The sequence below is a fragment of the Haemaphysalis longicornis genome, unplaced genomic scaffold (assembly GCF_048455015.1).
Source record: "Haemaphysalis longicornis isolate Haplotype H1 unplaced genomic scaffold, Haemaphysalis longicornis Haplotype H1 scaffold_12, whole genome shotgun sequence".
NCBI lineage: Eukaryota > Metazoa > Arthropoda > Arachnida > Ixodida > Ixodidae > Haemaphysalis > Haemaphysalis longicornis.
The window spans coordinates 42,095,354-42,116,598 of NW_027526225.1; the positions used below are offsets into that span (position 1 = coordinate 42,095,354).

Consider the following 21,245-nt stretch of genomic DNA (forward strand, 5'->3'; position numbering starts at 1 on the left):
TGACATCGTGAGTTACTGAAATGCTCTGCATTTAAAAGCCATACGGCAAAAAAGATCACTGGCGGTAGTTGGTTACTTTGTAAACTTGCAAAATTCATAACTGCAGGCTGAAACCGTGATTTGTTGATGTTATCAAATTTTAGTAAAACAACGCATCCTCTTCCTCAATAAAAAACTTCCCGCGTTCACATAGAACAAAATATCCCCGGCCAACTCTACTGACGTGAAACCAGAGGAGGGGCGATGAAACTGTGTATAAGTGTATTCTTGGCGCCTTGGCGTTTCTGCCAACGGAGATGAAACCATTGGTGTAGATGTATAGAGCTTCGCTGTAGAAGTCTTGTTTCTGTGAAGAACGAAGCGGTCTAGCAGGAGGCATGGGAAAACGAGTGTCTCGGTTTGTTGTTTTAGTGCGCGTTACGTTTAACGCGAGGCGTAAACGACTGCCCCGGTGTTTTTGTACCGTGACTACATCTCCTATGTCATGAGACGATAACATGAAACGCCGACAACCCGAGCCCCTAAGATTCTCGCCCCTGAAAATAGTGTTTCCCTGCTCCCTTACATAATCATATCACTTCCGCTGCAGTGTCTTAACTACCACTCAGGAACTAGAATTACTGCCGTCCACACTGAGCCCTTATACCCAGGACTGCCAAAACCATATACTCCGCCACATAAAACTCACCCAATATTAACCCTTGAACTCTGAATCTTTCCTCCATTCCAGCCTCCGGTCGACGAGATTCTCGAAAGCGATTTCGACATTGTGGTATCATTTCCTCAGCAGAGCGGAGGGAAAAAATAAAGTGGGGGAGAGACTCAGACTACGTCCCTAAGTCTCACCCCTACGGAGCAGAAACTTGGCGCCTTACGAAACAACTGGAAAGGAAACTTCGATAGGCTCAAAAGGCCATATAACAAAAAGTGATAGGAGTAACACTTACGAACAGGAAGCAAGATACTTGGATTGGAGAACAAAGTATAGTAGAATATATCCTAGTTTAAGTAAAAAAAGAAATAGACGTGGGCTGGCCATGTAATGAGACGAACCGACAACCGGTGGACAATTAGGGTAACAGAGTGGATACCAATAAATGGGTCTAGAAAAAGAGGAAGGCCTGCAACGCAATGAAGGGATGAAATACACATATAGAGGGTAAACTGTGTACTCGAGAAAGGCACTACAGGGGTGGTTGGAGGTCAACGGACAGGCTTTCGTCCTGCAGTAGACCTGAGTCGGCTGATGATGACGACCACCACCTGACATTGAAGTCATTACCAGCAACGTTGAACAAGTAGCTGCCCGCGTCGTTGCAATAAAACACACTGTAGCCAAACTGAACCCAGTCATTCAAAAGCAGTAGCATTCATTGGCAGCTGTGAAGAAACCAAGCCCACGACCCCCAAAACCCATTGGCATCTATTCTTTTCGCCACCCGATCTACAAACCATCCCCTCGCGGCTCTTCAACAAAACTGCAGTGCTTCCAGTGTACATCCTATTTCCCTGAAAACTTAGTATCAACCTGAAAATGTGTGATATTTATTATTAATAACACTCTATCACCGATCAACGTGAACGCCCGTCCACGATGTACTTTTCCTACATAAAAGTAACCGTATCATATGTCTGTCGGGGATTACATAATGTACATCGTTCTCACGAGCGTTACCCTTCAACAAGGTCACAGCTTCAACTACTTTAGTGCCGTTCTTCGCCTATTAAAGCGAAGGAGCAGTTGAGCGAAATCTTCAGAGACGAAAGATACACTCTAAACAAAATGGCCAATTTTACGGAGAAAGCTGCTGGTAAAATGTTGCCGGACACATTTCCGTAATTTAGACAACGGAACGAATTTTAAGAACGGACATTCTGTAGTACAGAAAGGCCGCAACAAAACACTCCGTTTCAAAAAGAACGTCTTTCCGTAATTCTTAGAACCTTCAGAAAAGAAAAAAAACACTTTGACGAGGAATCGAACCCGCGATGTTGGTGGAATGGGCACGACGCTCGAGACCACTGCACCACCGCACGAACGCTGCACTTCTGCCGAACAACCTGTATACTACAAGGATGCCCACCCTGCGTGTGCCATACATCGGTGTTTACTAGCTGGCTTACAGATTTCCTGGCTGATAAAGTGCGATTTCTTAAACAGCGCTTGCGCAGTAAAATTACGCGAAGCCCCCACAATAATTTATCGCTACCAACTCCGCGGTTTCGAGAAAGCGCTCGCAAACCTGTGTGTCGCTGGCGGCGACTGCGATGTAACGGTAGCCCTTCGATGATGGTAGCGGGCCAACGGGGTCGACGTGAATTGCGGAGAACCTAGACTCCCGCAACGAAAAAGCGGCCAGAGGTGATGTGGTGTACCGAGAGACCTTGCATTGCTGGCAGGCATGGCTGGAACCAGCCCATGCGCCTACGTCAGTATTCATGCCAGGCCAGACGTATTTCTCGGCAACCAAACGCCGTGAGGCACGAACTCCAGGATGATAGAGACGGTGAATAGTGTTGAAAGCAATGCGCCTTAGAGAAGCAGGTGGGTACGGTCGTCTGCGGCCTGAAACATGGTCAATGTCGCAAACGATGGTGATTCCCAATCAGGGCAGATAAAGTCCTGGATTTGCAGAGATGAACTGTTTGAAGAACGCAGAGTGCGGAGCTCCTCGTCATCTTTTTGGGCTTTAGCCAACTCCTCGGTACTGAAACCGGAGCGTTGTATGGCCGAACCACGGCTAAGAGGGTCGGCTGGGATGTTAACTCCCTTGACATGCTGAATGTCCGTCGTGAACTCTCCAAGATACGCCAAGTGTCGCGTCTCTCGGAGAGAATATGTAGTCTTCGATGACTTGAAGGCGTTCGTAAGAGGCTTGTGATTTCTGAAGATCACAAAGCTGCGGCCCTCAAGGAAAAAACGGAAATGCTTAACAGTGAGGTATGCCGCCAGGAGCTCCCGCCCGAAAGTGCTGTAGCGTTGCTCAGTAGGAGAAAGCTTCACGAAAGGAAACCGAGCGGGTGCCAGGTGCCACAGATGTGTTGCTTAAGTACACCTCCAACCGCACAGTGGGAAGCGTCTACCATCAGGCTCGTGGAAGCATTGTGGCACGGGTGCACAAGGAGAGTAGCAGACGCCAGGCGCTCCTTGATAGAAGTGAATGCGCGATCGGCAGTTTCAGTCTATTCAAGCCAGCACTCAGGAGATTTGGAAGCTTGAAGGGAAATTTCGAGAGGGTGCACAATGGCCGCACAGTTTGGGATGAACCGTCGGTAATAATTTACCAGTCCTAGGAAACGGTGCAGTTTTCGTAAGTACTCAGGCCTAGGGACGTCGATTACGGCCTTCACTTTGGTAGAGGGCGAATTCCATTGCGGTCAACGCGGTGACCGAGAAACTCCAGCGACGGCAACCCGAATGTGCACTTTTTCGCGGTTAAGGATGAGGCCATGGTCTGATACGGGTTCGAAAACTATCCGTAGATGGTGCAGATGCTCAGATAACGATGAACTGGTTACAAGAACGTCATTTATGTAGGCGAAAACAAAAGGTAAGCCACGGAGGACGACATCTATGAAACGTAAAAAAGTCTGAGCTGCGTTGCGCAACCCGAAAGGCATCCGAGTGAATTCGAAAAGGCCAAACGGCGTAATGAAGGCAGTTTTCTTGACGTCATCCGGGCTACAGGGATTTGGTGGTAGGCTTTTTGGGGGTCAAGCTTTGAAAATATGGTACAACCGCTGAGGTTATTGGTGAAGTCCTGTATATTAGGTAGGAGGTACCTGCCGGGAATAGTGGCCACGTTGAAAGAGCGGTAATCCAGACACCTGATTTCTTGGGACCATGTGTAATGACGAGTACCGGTTGCTTGAGGACGGGCGAGCAATGCCGATCTCGACCGTGTGATGAAGTTCTTGATCCGCGATTTTATGTTTCTCCAGAGCCAGGCGACACGCCAAGGCATGCGTAGGGGGACCGGTTGTGATGATCTGATGAACGACGTCATGCTTCACTGGCGTTGTCCAGTTAGGAGATGCAGTCAAGGAAGGAAAGTCATTCAGCAAATTCCGGTACGGTGAAGGTAGGTCGGAACGAAGGGTAAAGGCGAACGGGTAGACGCTAGATGATCGGCCTGTGACAGAAAGGCCGGTTTCAGCATCCAGGATTCTTTTTCGGGCGATGTCAACAAGGAGGCCGAATTACGAAAGGAAATCGGCTGCTAGAATAGCGTGACTCACTTTGGCCACGAGGAAAATCCAGCACAATGCACGGCATAGGCCGGTGTTTACCATCAGAGATTTTTCGATGAAAAGCATCTCTTAGTCGACCCTCCGTCATCCGTCGGCGTCCGGCGTCCGCACCTGCCCTCCGCGTCCCCTCTCCACGCCAACTGTGATAACGCCGCTCTCATCCTCGCCGCTCGTCTCGTCTCGTGCCAGCTCAGGAAGACACCGGCACACTGTCGATCCAGGAGCCCTAACCAGCTGTGATATCGCCCCTGTCCTCCTCGCCGCTCCTCCTCGCCGCTCGGCTCGTCTCGTGCCGGTTCTGGAAGACACCGGCAACACTGTCGCTCCAGGAGCCTTACCAGCTGTGATAACGCCGCTCTCTTCCTCGTGCCTCGGCTCGTCTAATGCCGGCTCAGGAAGACACTGGCAACACTGCCGCTCCAGGAGCCCTTAAAGGGGAAGCGTGCTCGTCTCGTGCCGGACCAAGAAGACACCGGCGACACTGTCGCTCCAGGAGCCATCTCATGGTCGGGGCTATGTCCCTCCCTTGTTGTTGCGCGGTCCACACCCCCACTGCGCGTGCGCGTCTCTCCTCCATTCTCCTCTCCTCCAGCTGTATAAAAGCAGGTGCGCGCGCTGCGCGGCGTTCAGTCTACTCCGAGACACCGCCTGCGCCGGTTCAGCTCCGGTGTCGAACCTACACGGAACCCCCATGCTTTGCATCACCACATAGTTCCCTTCTGGGAGATGGTGTAATTTTTTGTCTGTACACGGGGATGCAGGACCTGTTAATAGGTTGGAGATGGCACAGTGGTGGTTGAGTGCGGTCATAGGAATTAGCGAGGAGCACACTCAGTTGCGCACCAGTGTCAACTAGAAGACGTTGTCCACTCGTTGCATCCGTGGTGTAGAACAGGCAACTGTCGCTGGCTGGGGAATCGGTCGTTGCCACTAACGATCCCTCGTCACGTTTCCCGACCAGCCACAAGGACGGGTGCAACGTTGCGCTGCTGCACCGCAGCTCCGATGGCACCAGCACAAGGAATCAGTGTGGCGAGGCTGCTGGTGCATTGAGTACTCATGACGGTAAACGTGCGGTGACGAGGGACGCGGAGAATGGTGAAACCGACGAGTGTTGCACGTTGTGAGGAGCGGTAGCCAGCAGACGCGACAAACTCTTCCAGGTTTTGCATGCTGTCTTGTAGAGCGGTGACGCCATTGGACACCGGCGAGGGCAAGGGGTGGAAGCCCCCACGGCAGTATGTTCGGGAGATCGACCGGATGCCACCGTGGTTAAAGACGAATGTAATGTGGCGACTTCCATTATCTTGTCCACGTGCAAGGCCAATTGTGGCAAGGGAAGGTCAGAAGCCGTCGCGAGGATCATCTGTACAGACGAGGGAAGCCGTTGTAGAAAAAGTTTCTTCTGCAAGCGGGAGTCCGTGGCAAAAGGTGCGTCGCCGAGCAGGATTTGCAGTTCGCGATGGAGCTGCGAAGGTCGACGATCAGCAACTCCTACGCTGAAAACAACCGCTGGAAACGCTGGCGTTCCGAAGGTCTCATGCGGCTCATGATGGACGCCTTTAATGTGTCGTAAGGGTTCCTGGTAGGAGGGTTTGCAATAATGTCGCGAACCTCGACCGCGATCTCATAGGTAGTGACTGTTGGAGATGGTTGAAGTGGGTCTCTTGCGACGTGATGTGGCTCACTTGGAAACTTTCCTCAGCTTGAAGGAACAACACGTCGGTGTTGAGCGCTGAAGGGGAGCAAACTGCAGGCAACGGCGGAGATGCCTTGTGAAGAGGCAGCGGAGTTCGCAGAAAAACCGCCGGTGTCGCGAGAAGGGTCCATTCTGGCTCCTTGACTCCGCTGCAGCGTCTGGGTCACCAATGTCGCGAACGCGACAAAGAGACGAGCCGAGATACGTCTGAACGCGATGCCGTGCACCCAGAAACTGGGGCCCCGTTTTATTCCACGCTCGTGGCGTTCGTGGCTGCTTGCGCAGCGGCGCCGCGTGGCCCGCACTCATTGGTTGTCACTCAGCCCCAGCGACGTCACCGCTGGAACGCCGCCACAAGGGGTTGTTGAGGGGTACCTGGGTAGGAGTGGATAAGCTGGGCCATGCGATTTCATGAGCGGTTTCGGATTTATGGGGATCGATGCGGTGACGAATGAGGTCCCAGGTGTGCTTCATGGTAAGGGTACCACTGAGCTGGTCACAGATTTCTCCCAATGGCATTGCGGCTAATTCTGCTGCGTATTTTTCAGTTTTGTGGCTTAGCTCTGCAATTTTATTTCTGAGGTGCTTATTATGTTTATTGTTTCGCCATTTTTCTCGTAGGCTGCGTAGTGCAGTCCACATGTTTTGGAGTCGGGAGTCTACCACTTGAGCCGGGTGCTCAGGGTCAAGCGGTTGGTCGTGAGCTTTTTGTCCCGAAAACGTTCGGCTACCCGATGTATCCAGGGACTGTACTTTAGATTATTCAGTCGGTTGCTCGTTGCGAGTGGTCCTGAAGGCGTGCCAGTGTGTTATGCATTGTTGTTTGTGTTGGGGGACATAAGTGCTTTGAAGGGTGATGGTTAGCTGGATGATGCAATAGTCATATCCAAGAGTGTGGTCCATGTTGTGCCAGTGGGCCTAAGTAAGATACGGATCCGTTGTGAAGCGCAAACGTTTGGCGCGGCCCCCTAGCGGGCTCTTTTTCGGTAGATCGAGCGGATGCCACCGTAGATGGAGTCGAATGTAATGTGGCGACTTCCATCACCCTGTCGGCGTGCGTGGCCAACTGTGGCAAGGGGGTGTCAGAAGCCGTCGCGAGGATCATCTGTACAGACGTTGCAGGAAAAGTTCCTTCAGCAAGCAGTTGTCCGTGACAGAAGGTGTGTCACCAAGCAGGATTTGCAGTTCGCGAAGGAGCTGCGAAGGTGGACGATCACCCAACTCCTCCGCAGAAGGCAGCCGCTGGAAATGCTGCCGTTCCGAAGGCCTCGTGCGGCTTAAGATGGAAGCCTTTAAAGGGACACTGAAGTGATTTGTAAACATTTCGGGATTACTATGGTAAATTGTAGTCCGGAGTCCATAGGCTATGTTTCGATCACTCTGAGCGCGTTTATGCGAATTTATTTAGTAGAAAAATCAATTCGACAAATGCTGTCCTCCTCTCTACACCCTCGCCCATTTTCTGTGGCATTTTCATCTAACGTCAAGAAGAGATGAGGTGGCAATTGGCTACGCTAATGCACGGCTCGCCCATCTTCCGACAGAGTCGGTCGGCCCAGCGTTTAGTCCGCCGGCCACCGACGGGTTGTCCAAATTCGGTCGCTCTGTTTAAACTAAGCCACAAGACGTTACTGATTGGAAGCATGTGCCTTAATTTACTTTGTTAGTTTGTACACTGCATCAAGCTCCGAGTCCAGGTCGCTCCACACAAGCGCTGCACGAGTGCACATGCGAAGCTTCGCTAGCAAGTACAAAAATCTGAGGCCACTTGAAGGCGGGAGAAGAGTCAGCGAGGTCATTAAGGGTACTAAGGAAATAAAATCAACTGAAACTTTTACCGTGCTGCGCAAAACTGTGGAGCAGGAAGCACGTTTCTGCTCTGGGTGAACAAGCACAGCGGTTACCAGCGCGAACACACATCTGCGAACGCTTTTCCGTCTAGGAAATGCAATTGCTAGATCTGAGATATTGTGGAAGTTTGCGGGACGCTTACTGCAGGTGCGCTATACAACAAATAGTCACCTAAAGTAATTTAAATTCTCACACTAAATAAACGTGTGAAGTCTTTGTACATTATATACCTTATATATGCAACATCGGCAGAGCTGGCTCGTGGCCGAGTGGTCTGAAGCGCTAGGATTTCTGTTTTGCAAGTAGCAAGATCAAATCCCCAGAGTGCATGCTTTTTTTGTAAGTTGATTTTTTCGTTTGCGGCCGATGTTTTCTACACTTAGTTCACCATTTTTGTGCAGTAACACTCGCTGCTCCACGAGCGAGGTCGCAAAACGCGCGCAGACTGACACTGACGGGCTAGCGAGTTCTCGTTGCCGTGCTGTTGCCACACGCACCGAATACTTGCGGGCAGTCGGGACAGGCCAGAATCAGCAAACCCTTGGCCTATTACGGACACGCTTTTTACGATACAGGCATGAGTGAGGCGATCTCCGAATATGCGGGAAAAGCGCAAGGCATTTGAGCGTCTGCGGTGAACCGTAGGGCGTTCATTCACAGCGCAGGCCTTGTCTAGCGATTGCTACGATTCCAAGCAGTCCTGGGAGACTTATCTTAGGCATTTTACAGCCGACAACATGGCAGAACCGCGGTACGACGATTACTAAGATATCGAGAATGCCCATCCAACGATGCCGTCATATGTCAAGCATGTTGTTTTACAGAACCGAAACCGAAACTTGTTTGAATGCTAACCTTGGACATTGTCCAATCAAGGTGCATGTCCTCCTGTCGTCACAGCCTTTGGTACGGCCGCCACAGACCGCGCGTGGTAGTTTTAGATGCAGAGCATCTGATTCACTCGCCTTGTCCCTCCGGCGTCGTCGTCGTCGTCGTCGGCGGCGGCGTTATCCGCCCCTCCCCCATTCTCCTCGCCGCGCCAGCTGCGCTCTCCGCCGCTCACCCCATCTCCTCTCCGATAGCGAACACTCTCTCGCGAGGGGCATTGGATTGGATTGGATTGAATTGGATTGGCTTGGATTGGATTGGATTGGAATAAAGTGGATTGTGTTGGATTGTGTTGTGTCATAGCCACGGCACGTTGCGTCATAGCTTCGGCAGACGCGCTGGGGCCGGCGCATGTGCAGTACTCTCTCTTCCGCAGTTTCCTCTCCTTCGAGTGCGCTGCGCATATAACGGGTGTGCCGTTCTCTGGCGAAGCAACATCCACGCTTGGCTCAAACACCTAGAGTCCACGCCGCTTTACAAGTACGCCAGCGTCGTCATCGACTGGGACCGGCTTACGCAGTCCCCTCAACGTTATGCGCGCTATAAAACGCGGTCCCTTCGACGCTCCGCCTATGCGTCGCATCTACACAGGGGTTCCCGCGAGGGGAGGTGGGAGTTTTCTTCTTTCCCACTTTATAAAATATTTACCGACTTACCAACCGGAGAAACGATAAAAAGTGCGGTAATTTGAGAGTCTACGCAGTACAAGCGAAACGGGAGCTTGACGAATTCACTTCAGTGACACTTCAACGTGTCGTAAGTGTTCGTGCTAAGAGGGTTTGCGAGGATGTCGCCAACCTCGACCGCGATCTCAATAGGCAGTGACTGTTGGAGATGGTCGAAGTGGGTCTCTTGCGACGTGATGTCGCTCAGTCGGAAGCTTGCCTCAGCTTGAAGAAACCACACTTCGGGGTTCTGGGTGCTGAAGGGGGCAAACGGCCGGAAAGGGCGTAGATGCCATGTGAAGAAGCAGCAGAGGACGCAGAAATAATGCCGTTGTCGAGAAAAGGATCCACTCTGGCTCCTTGGCTGACACGTCTAAACGCTATGCCGTGCACCGAAAAACTAAGGCCCTGTTTAATTCCACGCTCGTGGCGTACGTGGCCGCGTGCGCACCGGCGGCGCGTGGCCTGCACTCCTTGCCTGTCGCTTAGCCCCAGCGCCATCGCTCTTGCAGCGGCCTGCTGTGGCAGTATAGTGAACTAGAATACATGGGTAGTGGAAAAAGCGGCCGCCACCGAGTGAGACACTTAGGCACTTAATGTCAAAACCACGCGGTGGCGCTGGCGTTTCCCGGCCGAGCGCTTTTTCGCCACGTTCAGTGGCGGGCAGGCGTGCGTCGGGGCAGTCTCCGAAGAGCTACAGTTCTTTCTTAGGGTAAAAATACTAGAAAATGCTATTAATGTGCTAAGGTTTTTAGGGGAACCTTTGTCGTGTATATACGGTTTACTCCTTTTTTTTCGTCACATTTGGACAACCGAGCAGAGCGCGCACTCCGTGCTTTAGCAATCGAGGCTAGCGTGGAGATACTTTTTTCTTCATTTGTTTGATAATTTTCCTATCGTGTTCTGTCAACTGGGGATGAGTGGCGTGCTTTAGGCTGGCCAGCGTACGCCAATGTTTGTGCTTTTGCCTTCCTTTTTTGTTGATTTTTCTATCAAGTTTTGCATACTGAGCAAACAGTGTCGTGCGTATAATAAACGCTTACGTTATCTTTTGCCAAATTTTACCCACGCAGAATACATGACAGATGTCTTAAAACTTCAGTCAAGTCATCGAAAGGCGTGCAAATACAGAATTCGAGAGCACAATTTTCATAAAAGCACCAAGCCACACGGCATCATTTTACTGTGCGACCATTTTAAAACTGCGCACGTTTTTGTACACTGAACACCCATAAACATAAAATAATTACACATTATTTACATTTACTAAGTAACATTCACGTTACCAACAATTAAAACAAAGAACCAAGAACATTCAAACAACTGCAGTTCCTGCAAGGCTCGCAATTTCCAAACCAAGATCATGTGTGGCTGCTAGCTGGTTTCGATTTTCTGTAAGGATTGTGTGCAGCGGCTCAACAGCAGGAAGACAATGTCGTTGTGTCATCTGCATATTGTAGGCCTTCGGTTTCCGAACTGTAAATAATTACCAGTGTGTGTGCGCCCCCGTGCACGCACGCACAACGAACGTGCGGAGCGCTTTACTATAGCAGACTAGGAACACGAAGGCAGAAGCAGAACCGAAACCACACCTGAGAGTCGAAATGCAAATGCAAAAGAAAAGCTCGGTGCTCTTGAAGCGCGAACAGCTACGGAGAAGAATAATCCGTACCACACGAAAGCGTCAACTCGCCGGAGCGCGCGAGCAATGCCGAACGGGTCCCGGTAATGCGCGCAAACGTCGCGCGTGGGAGAAAAGACAAAACACAAAAAAAAAAACACAGAGAAAGACAGCAAAATTATAATGCAACCCATAGCGTTCGTTGTGGACTCTATTCGAGGGGCAGCAGTTCTATTTTAATGTAAATTCCTCCATGGTGTGGCGAATGCGCGTTGCAATAGCTTTGCGAATGCTGTTAGTAATATATCAAGGCGCTTATGTGAAAAGTACGGCTATGTTATGCGCATGTACTATTCATTTTTTTAACCAATTTGGCAAATCCATTTTTTTAACCAATTTGGCAAACCAAGTAGACCACGTCCGTCGTTCTTTAGTGATAGCGGCAGCGTTGGCTTTTTTTGCTAACGTTTCTGTCGTGTTTTGTTAGCCAAGGAAACAGCGTGGTGCGTTCTTTCTGTTTTTTTTCTTTTTTTTCAAATTTGATGCACGCTACAGCACTGCACAGGCCGCAGTTCTTAGCCCGGTCGAAGCCCCACAAAATTTTTGTATATAAGCCTGCCCGAGCCCGAGAAATTCTTTAAATTTAAGCCCCATCCCCGCCCCCACCCGACAAAATTTCTTACAATAAACCTGAACTGTCAAACTGTTTTGATATATAAGCCCGCGTCCGGCAGACTATACACAAGACTCCGAAAACATTTGGTGTTTTCAACCTGAAAACGTAACATAGAGCGAGTATATTGGACTTAAAATGTTTAAACTTTGCCCGAGCTTTGTAAATATATTTAGGACGCAGAAAACGAATTTCATGAGTTTCGGCGAAATATATTTTCATCGGAGCTGTAGTGACTTTGCACATAGATGTTTTTTTTTTCATTTAACCTCATTCAATGAGCAATCTTTTTGGTATCAACAATCATGAATTTGCGGCACATGACTGCCAGGCCTCAGACACTGCATGTATGCGCCCAGGCCAGCACTGCCTGAAAAGAAATTGTTGAAGACCGATCTCCGCCAGGGCCCGAGAAAATGCGTGCCACCTAGGCCGGGCCCTTGCAGTGCACTCATCCACACAACACACACGATGTTTTTACTAACATCACTCGAGCGAAAAGCATCAACATTCGCAAGTGTAATTCTCAGAAAAGCACCATACGGCACATCTTATAGCGTGATCATTTTAAAACTGTACAGTTCAACGGTATGCTGGCCATCTATTAACATAACACAATTACCATATCACTAATGCACAAGTTCATAATAAGTGCTACTCACGTATTGCGGACGTAAGATAGTATGAAACAGGAATTAAACTAATAAAAGCAGGCTAAAACAAATCGCAAATATAAAATATTTGTAGAAATCACATAAATGTATTAAGGGTACAGTCCCACAACACGTTATTGTCCTATATCCTTCGAAACTCCATGGGCCATGTCCCTTCGGAAATAATTGAGACCGCCGCAAGCATATGTCCTCTCCAAATTACAAACGAAAGAAAGAACCAAGAACGATTAAAGACCAGCGTAATGCCGGCTAGGCTGCTCTTGCAATTACACACACAAAAAAACTCCCACCTCCCCTCGCGGGAACCCCTGTGTAGATGCGACGCATAGGCGGAGCGGCGAAGGGACCGCGTTTTATAGCGCGCATAACCTTGAGGGGACTGCGTAAGCCGGTCCCAGTCGATGACGACGTTGGCGTACTTGTAAAGCGGCGTGGACTCTAGGTGTTTGAGCCAAGCGTGGATGTTGCTTCGCCAGAGAACGGCACACCCGTTATATGCGCAGCGCACTCGAAGGAGAGGAAACTGCGGAAGAGAGAGTACTGCACATGCGGCGGCCCCAGCGCGTCTGCCGAAGCTATGACGCAACGTGCCGTGGCTATTACGCAACACAATCCAACACAATCCACTTTAATCCAATCCAATCCAATCCAAATTCAATCCAATCCAAGCCAAGCCAAGCCAAGCCAATCCAATGACCCTCGCGAGAGAGTGTTCACTATCGGAAAGGAGAGGGGGTGAGCGGCGGAGAGCGCAGCTGGCGCGGCGAGGAGAATGGGGGAGTTGTGGAGAGCCGCCGCCGACGACGACGATGACGACGACGACGACGCCGGAGGGACAAGGCGAGTGAATCAGATGCTCTGCATCTAAAAATATCATGTGCAGAGGCCTAAGAAACATCAAAACGGATCGTGAATCCCTCAACAGCAGCATAGGGGCAACGCGCGCTGCATCGGGATCTCCTCGAGCGGGGCACACCAGCACCACGCGCGGCGGTTAACATGTTCGGCTTCAAGGGCGCTGTGGGGAGAAGGCCCCGCTTTTTCCACTACCCAAGTATTCTATTTCACTATAGCGGCAACACACGACCCCAGCCGCTGGGGCGAAGCCGCACCGTAATCTTCCAGGAGCGTTTGCTATTGTGGCGTTCCTTATATTGCCTAAAAAGTTGTTTCGTAATTGAATTTGTAAGCAGTAAGCTGAAACCCAGGCTACGTTTTGTGAACATTGGCACGACGAGAGTATTCGTAGCACTGAATGGCAGTGTCAATACAAAACGATTTTTAGTGGGGTGTTCGAGGAGTAAAGTTTTGATAAATAGAGGTGTTATCCGTTTGTTTTAGCAGCTTTCCTGCACTAAGTTATTACGCTTAGGAATCCTTACGTTTTCTTGCCCATAGTGTCTGTGTTGAAAGCGTTAAAGGACCAAAGAAACGACGAGACCTACGCAAAATGCCTAGACGGCCTATGTGAGGAATGTGCGGGCAGGATAATTCATCACAAGCAAAGCAAACAGTTCCCAATACGTAGGGAGCGCGAGCTGGACATACAATTTTATAAAAATTGTTCACAGTAAGACTGGCAAGGGTAACCAGGCAGCTTTACTGAGAAAACGCATTGTCACAGATAAAGAAAGAACACTTGATTCTTTTTGGTGTTTGTAGGTGACATAGTGTTTTTTCAGTTAATCTGAAGCATATTTAAAAAATGAATGATTAAAACAACTGCACACCGCAATCTTCGCCGTGGCGCTAAAAATGACTATGCAAATTTAAAGTAATGTTGACTACAGATGCCCATTGCGCCTTTTCGGTACACGAAACGAGAACCTAGAACTATTAAAAGTATATAAGAAACCTGCCCTGATAGTCAGTGCTGATCCCAATCACAAGAAAGAAATTTGGTGAAGAATAGGAATGGGCAGAAAAAAAGAGTAAAATTCGCCCAATACGTACGGCTGGTTATGATGTCTGGAGAAGAGACTTGGCGCCGTAATAAACAGCTGGAAAGAAAACTCAAGTCAGCCTAATGAGGCCTGGCGCGAAAAATGATAGCAGAAACACTTTGGACAGAAAAGGGGCTTCCTGCATTATGGAAAACACTCGAGTAGAATATATTATAGTTTAAATTGAGAAGTAAAAAATTACGCCCACCTCCCCTCGCGGGAACCCTGGTGTGATGCGACGCTGAAGAGGGTTCCATTGTGCGTTTCCGTTGGATCGATTACTCAAATTGCGTGAGCAATCGTCGGGTAATGCGAGAGAGAGAGAGAGAGAGAGAGAGAGAGAGAGAGAGAGAGAGAGAGAGAGATAGAGAGAGAGAGCAAGCGTAGCGTGGACGACCATCGACTGAGATTGGCGGTGAGCGCGAACACGGGCGACGCTGCGAAGCGCGCCTCCGTGACGTCAGCTTAGGGATTATCGCATTTGTCGTCTGCTTCACCTAGGCTCGCTCTCCCTGCTGTTTCTTCGCGCTCGGTCAACATCTGATGCTTTTCTGCACCAGAATTGGCGTGTGGGTAACTTTTTATCATAATAATAGGCTTAAAATCGCATACACTAGCTCATGGTGTCAGTTAAAGTATAGTTTTGGATACCGCTATGGAAGAAACATTGTCGGCGTCGCCCCATTCCTTGCGAAGCCGGTCCTGTGCGGAGGGCGAAGAGTCGGAGCTAGGGGTCAGCTTCTCTATTAGGCAATCTTTCGAACAAATGGAACAGTCCGCTGCTAATTACCGACAACAGCGAAAATGGAAGACCAAAACAAATTCTAGGTCTTCAGGGCTGTTGGCTTTGGCAGAAGGCATTACCATTCGCGTTAATCATATGTGAGGTAAAACAGTTTTTGCAACCTTGCCGAAGCCGAACGCTCGAACGTACTGTGCCACATCTATTTACGGTGTCAAGGCATGAAGGTTTGCCGACATGCACTATTGGCCGCAAGAACTGTAGGTTGAGTTCCAAATAACCCACTGAGTATATAGGCGCGTGCTGATTTTATACCAGGCATCTAACCAGTATGGAAGTTTATTGAGCAAAACGAGTTTCGTCTACGTTAAAGATACAGTAACACTGTTTGTTCAGACCTGGAGGGATATTTCGGTACGTTTCCCACAGCCATATCTTCCGGATATTCGGATATGCGTTATTGGAAAACTGCACTCTAGATGAGGAGGAGGAGAAGCGGGAGGAGGAGAAAACTTTATTTAAAATTGAATCGAGCTGGTTAGTGGACCGGGTCCTCAGTCCAGGACAAGAGAGTAAAAGTAATTTTCTTCAGTTCACAGAATGCCATCCCGAGTAGAATAGGATTTGTTCTTTGCGCCTTGAAGGGTTGGAAAGCAATAAAGAGCGGCTTGGATATGTTCATAGGTTTCGATTCTGGTAATATATGCGGGTATACTATTTATTGCGTTAGTTAGCGAGTATGTCTTGCCTTCAACACCGTAATCATGTCATCATTGTTCGGGTTGAGAGTCAGTTCGTTATGATAACGATGGTTAAAATAAAAATTCGGAGTACAAAAGCCGCCTTCGAGTACTATAGACAACGTTGTTTAGGGCGCGATCGCGGTGTCCTAGCACAAACCTTCTCATTGTATTTGCATGTGAATAAACAAAGCACGCTGCGGATATGCTCCTTCTTGCACGCAGCCGTAATGAAAGCCAATTTGTGAAGAAGGGAATGTATGCCATACAACATGAAGGAAATATTCACACGATCTTTGTGAGCCTCCCAAACATCTCCAAACCTCCTAATAAGACGTTTGTGACGGTGCAGAAAAATTAATGCGTCGGGCAGAAAAAAAGCAAGAAACATTCATCTGATACAAGACAACAACAACGAAATAAATAGAAGACAGCCGTTTTATTTCCTGCTGTGTGATGCGCGTATTCGATGCGCGTATGCGATGCGCGTGTGCTTGGTACTTAGCATTAGACTGTTGAGTCTTCATAAGAGCATCTCAAAAATACTGAAGGGAAGCCTACGCATTTTGAATACTTATCGAGAAGCTCTGATCGCTGATCCTCGCGAATAAGCTAGAAAAGACGAGTTACACACGATCTTCTGACCGATGCCCTGAAGAAAGTTGTTCTCCATCTCCTCGTGTGTTGCATACTTGTGGAACATACAGCTTCAAATTATTCGGATGCGTCAGAAGCTGGCAAAATAACGGGATCACTAGAAATACGCTTTTTAACGCACTACAGCAACAAAGCGGGTGATTTCTGGCACATACACTGCTGCTCTCAGAAGCGGAGTGTAGCGGACGACAGCGGCGCGAGTCCCTAAGCCGACGTCAGAGCCAGGGGGCGCCACTCAAACATCCCACCGCCAATACCGGCCGGAGCGCGGAACTGATATGCGCAGCGCGCCCGAAGGAGAGGAGACCTCGGAGAGAGAGGGCGCTGCTCATGCGCACAGCGCGCTTGCGCCGCGCGCCGCACTGCGCGCGCCACAGATGTTGGGGGAGAGGGCGCGCTATCACGGCGAGAGGAGGAGGGACGCAGTGGTGCGGACAACGGACGCACGCAGGAAGACAGCGGTGCAGACAACAACGGACCCACGCAGGAAGGAAAGGGCCGCCGACTAGAGATGCTCTCAGCGTCGCATCTAATAGACTTTGGCTGGCCATGTACTGCGGCGAACCGACAACCGGTGTATCTCCGAGGTATGTACAGGACGTCGATGAGGGCACTAGACGGGGCAGACCAATATCGTGATGGAAAGGAAAAATAGGCAAATTTGGAGGCTAAGAATGCAATCCAGCAACGCAGTTTTCAGTGCAGTGCGCAGAAAGCGGGGCCGTGTGCGGTGCGGACTTTGGTCGAACTTGCGGCAGTCTCGTACACTGCTTCCAAGGGCCTGGCGGCAGGTTTTCGCGTCCGCTGAGAGCGTCGAACTCTATTGCGGTTTTCGTAGACGCGTGCGTGGTGGCGGGTGCGGGGTTCATCTGTGCCAACAGAGTAGTTTTTTTGCGCAGGGCGAACTGGCGCGGCGGTGGCTGCGGCGGCGGTAGCTAGGGGTGGCAGTAGGCCTAGCGGTTGATGCCTGCGTGGTCAGTTCTTCCAAGGGTAATTCTGGCCGAAGACGTGTTCCGAGGTTGACGCGGGCGGTATCAGCGTGACCGGCATCAACCGCTAGGCCTACTGCCACCCCTGTTTTCACAGTGCTCGCGCGCCCCCTGCTTGAAACTGCGCCAGCCAGAGTTCTGTTCTCTCCGCACTTTCCGGCGCTGCACTGCCACAATTTGCTTTTACTAACGTAAAAATCAACCCAACGGGCGTCCTTAAAGGGACCCTGGAATACGTACCATCGACTACTAGAAATGTATGTTGGGGTAAAGTCTATTGTCCCAGCAATCTTCTCCCGCACGAATTATGAAAATCCGTTTACTATCAATGAAACTACACGCGATGAGCAATCGCGCATAATCGTTCCCTCCTAACTCGACTGGGACAACACGACGAAAGCTGCGGGCTCGCCCCCGAAGAGGGGGGCGAATCCCATCATTCTTTTCCGCGGTCTCGGATATATCAGAGGCCTGGGAGTTTTCTCCTTTTCTCCGCAACGTGGAGGGGTCTATTTCCGGTTTGGTGCCCCAAAAAAGCAGCATGGGTGCCAGCTCACAAGTGCGCGCTCCGGCTGGTATTGAATTTTTGAAGCAAAAAACTCTTGTTGTCCAGTGTTCTGCTTGAAGGGGAAGTATTGAGCTCATCACTCAAACTCCGCGCGCAATGAAAGCACAAAAGAAATGGCAAAACTGTGAGTACAGGTTCCGGCACAGAAGAGGTTCTCACACACCGCTGACGACGGCGCATCATAACAGGAAATCCGAGAAATTAGCCGCGAATTTGACCAGTGGCCGCCGATCGGACAGCCGTGGCCTCATTGACGTCCTTTTGGCCATGCCAGGGGAGCATAATGAGGAGAACTGAAGAGAGCTGAGTTGGTTTTTTTGCGTCTTTCACAGCGATTAGCGTGCTCACCGCTTCACGTGCACGCGTAATATTTGCTTCAGGTATTTCTGTTAGTGTAAGCTAAGCGTCGCGCAGGTTTACTTGCACTGCTCAAAGAGTGTTACAGGGTCCCTTTTATTAAGGACCGAGGGTGCTACCGGTTAATTAGGTATATTTCCCTCAAATGTACCTATGGTTTTCTTTGTGCAAAACAACGGCAAGATGTATGACAAGCGCCAGCGTTTCACGAGTTTCGAATGCTTGTGACTATATAGACCGCGTGGCTTTCAAAGCCTCTGGGGTACGCCGCGAACAGCGTTACCCCGGGACGCCGCCTTGGTTCTCTATATACTTGGGTCGAGCCAGCGAGCGAGGACGACAAGACTGGCGCCTAAAGTGGTCTGCACTCAAAATATGCCGACATACTCTCCAACTACTGGCACGGACGCCAAGACTACCCAGTACCCCACCCAGACCTATCCTCAACCGAAGCTGCTACATTCATACGACTGCAAACATTCATACCTGAAGACCTCGTCTGACCTCATGTGTTGCAGTTGCGTGGCTGGTTACTGCCGTTGAAAGACAACAGCTTCTAGAATTATCGGCGTAAGATGTTGTGTAAGCTATGCCAAAGCATTTTCGGTCCCCGAAAGCTGTGTAACTAATTTTGGCGCATTCTTTGTTGCGCTTTGAGCCGCTGACAATATAAACAATTTTGTGGTGCTAAGCGCAGCTGCGTGTGGGCAGGTTTAGCCATGTAATACCCGTGCCAGCGAGATTGCATGCTGCATGTATTAATGGCTAAGGTGGTGGCTTACTGAGCCAAAGGAGGTATGTTCTATCCCGACGGCGACCGGTGCTTTTCAGATGGAAGAAGGAGGCGAAAACAGCCGTGTGTAGGTATTTTCCGCACGTTAAGTATCTGCACGTGGTCAAAATTATACCGACCCCCCCCCACCCCTAGGCTGCGTCTGAACTCCCAGGTGCAGCTTCGGTGCGTTAAATCCGTAATTTAGGATTCTATGCTTCGCCAAACAAAAATTCCCATAAATTTATGCCATCACAATTTTTAAAGCAATCTGAAACTGTTGTAAAAAAAGGTGACCTGTATTTTGGTTGTGGGTGTTTCCAAACAAAGATGCATAGCTGCGTCATTTGCACCCAACAGTCACCTTTTGAGCAATCATCATGCTAATTGCAGTCGGCATTTCTCCGTGGTAACGTTACATTTTCATTTAGGTAGCGACTGATGCAAGATGTATAAAAATGGCCCTTATTTGCGAATGATTCCCTTCTATCGGCTTTCTCGCTCTCAGACTACGCACCTTTAAAAATAAAGCGCTCCTTCTCCACGCACACGCTCCATAAATAACGCTCTGTTGCTACGTAGTAGCACTGTATACTATTTCGCTCTAAACATATCGTGCAACTAAGGTGAATTGATTTATATACTTGAAGAAACGACGTCACCAGCAGTGTGTTATGACGGCAGAGAATGGTTTCGCTATAACACCTGGCCTCAAACATCTAATAAATATATTTTTGCCTTTTTTGAACTGTCAATCTTGCTCACAAGAGCATAAACCCTGTATTATTACATTTGATGTGCCATCCAGAAATACACAGCCCTTTACGATGTCCCTACTCCAAACAAACTACAATGCGAGGACACTCGCCATAACATCCATGTGATAGAGCAGCGACAAGTCTATATGCTGCAAAGTTATGACTCGGGTGTCGCAACCCTATCTGTTCTGAGCGTTAGAGATGAGCCTTACAGGAAACGGGTAAGCGCGGCGCAACACGTTTATCTGACAGCCGAGGGAATCTCTGTGTTGGCACCTGAAGATGTATCGTGCGGCTATACTTAAACGGAGATATTTGCTTTCCGCAGTCAGAGGGAACTTTGATTGCGAAAATGTTTAACCCCGTTAAAATTTTTGAGCAGCGCATGGCTCTGCAATGTATCCCATGCAGCGAAGGAGGTCACGCCGGAATAGGCGTATTAGGTGCCATATCACGCCTTGCATCAGAGCAGAGACATCAATCATCAATTTCATGCGGGACGTTAGACAAACTGGCATAAGAGAAAGGAAGTGAACTATCTGTAGTGATTTGTTGGGTGCTTTTAGGTGCAGGTGATACGGTCCGGTGTAGGGGTGTACACTCATGGGCGTTGGTATTATTGAGGCCCTGTGTACTTCAGGGGTAAAATACGGCACGCCCGACAGGTTTAAACTTATTTCTAGATGGGTATGATGTCTCCGTACCATGCGTTCTGCACTGAAGTAACCGCGCGTCTGTTTCAAGTACTATTAAAATCATAAAACCAACGTATCGCCCGTAGAACGCATTCGAAGCTTGCGTGAAGGTGGCGTCCATAAATATAGCTCTGCTAGATAAAACCTCATTTGCGCAACGACGTTATAATCAAAATGTAGTCTAGCAACGGGATAGGTCGAGCTGCATTCCAAAATAGTAAGTCCGCAGTTGCTCTGGCTGTAAAGCGTGCAAAACCTTTGAGCGCGGCCTCTGCAGTTTGTTCTCCAATGCATTCAACTTCAGTCTTTACTAATTCTATTTCTTCTGAACACGTTATTTTTTTGCAGCCACACGGAAAAGATCAGAGCAACGTTTAGCCTTTTAAAAGGTGAAGCGCCAAGGAGCTTTCTTTATATGCACCCTAAACAACGTACGTAGACATGACACTTTAGCGTTGTCATACCTTTTAATTGCTCTGAGAACTTTTGCAGGGTCGACAACACCAGTCCAAATTTAGAATTTCGTGTTACGTTCTCCTCAAAATAACTGCCTAGATTCGCAAGGAATGATCTGTAGCTTTACACTCAGTTTTATAAAGCTTTTTTCAAACAATCATACCAAAATTAACGTGCAACACCCAGATGTTCGTTATTTTCACGCGTTTATAATTGCAATTTTCCTTGCTTGCAATTTTCTAGCGT

General features: G+C 49.3%; 1 long non-coding RNA gene across 1 annotated transcript in view; it reads left to right on the top strand.

The window, feature by feature from the left end:
• LOC144161931 (uncharacterized) overlaps positions 1-21,245 on the top strand; it is a 177,260-nt gene that overhangs the window by 98,156 nt on the left and 57,859 nt on the right. The window contains exon 4 of the long non-coding RNA XR_013320535.1: positions 20,892-20,974. This is a non-coding gene — a long non-coding RNA (uncharacterized LOC144161931). The remainder of the gene's footprint in view (positions 1-20,891; positions 20,975-21,245) is intronic.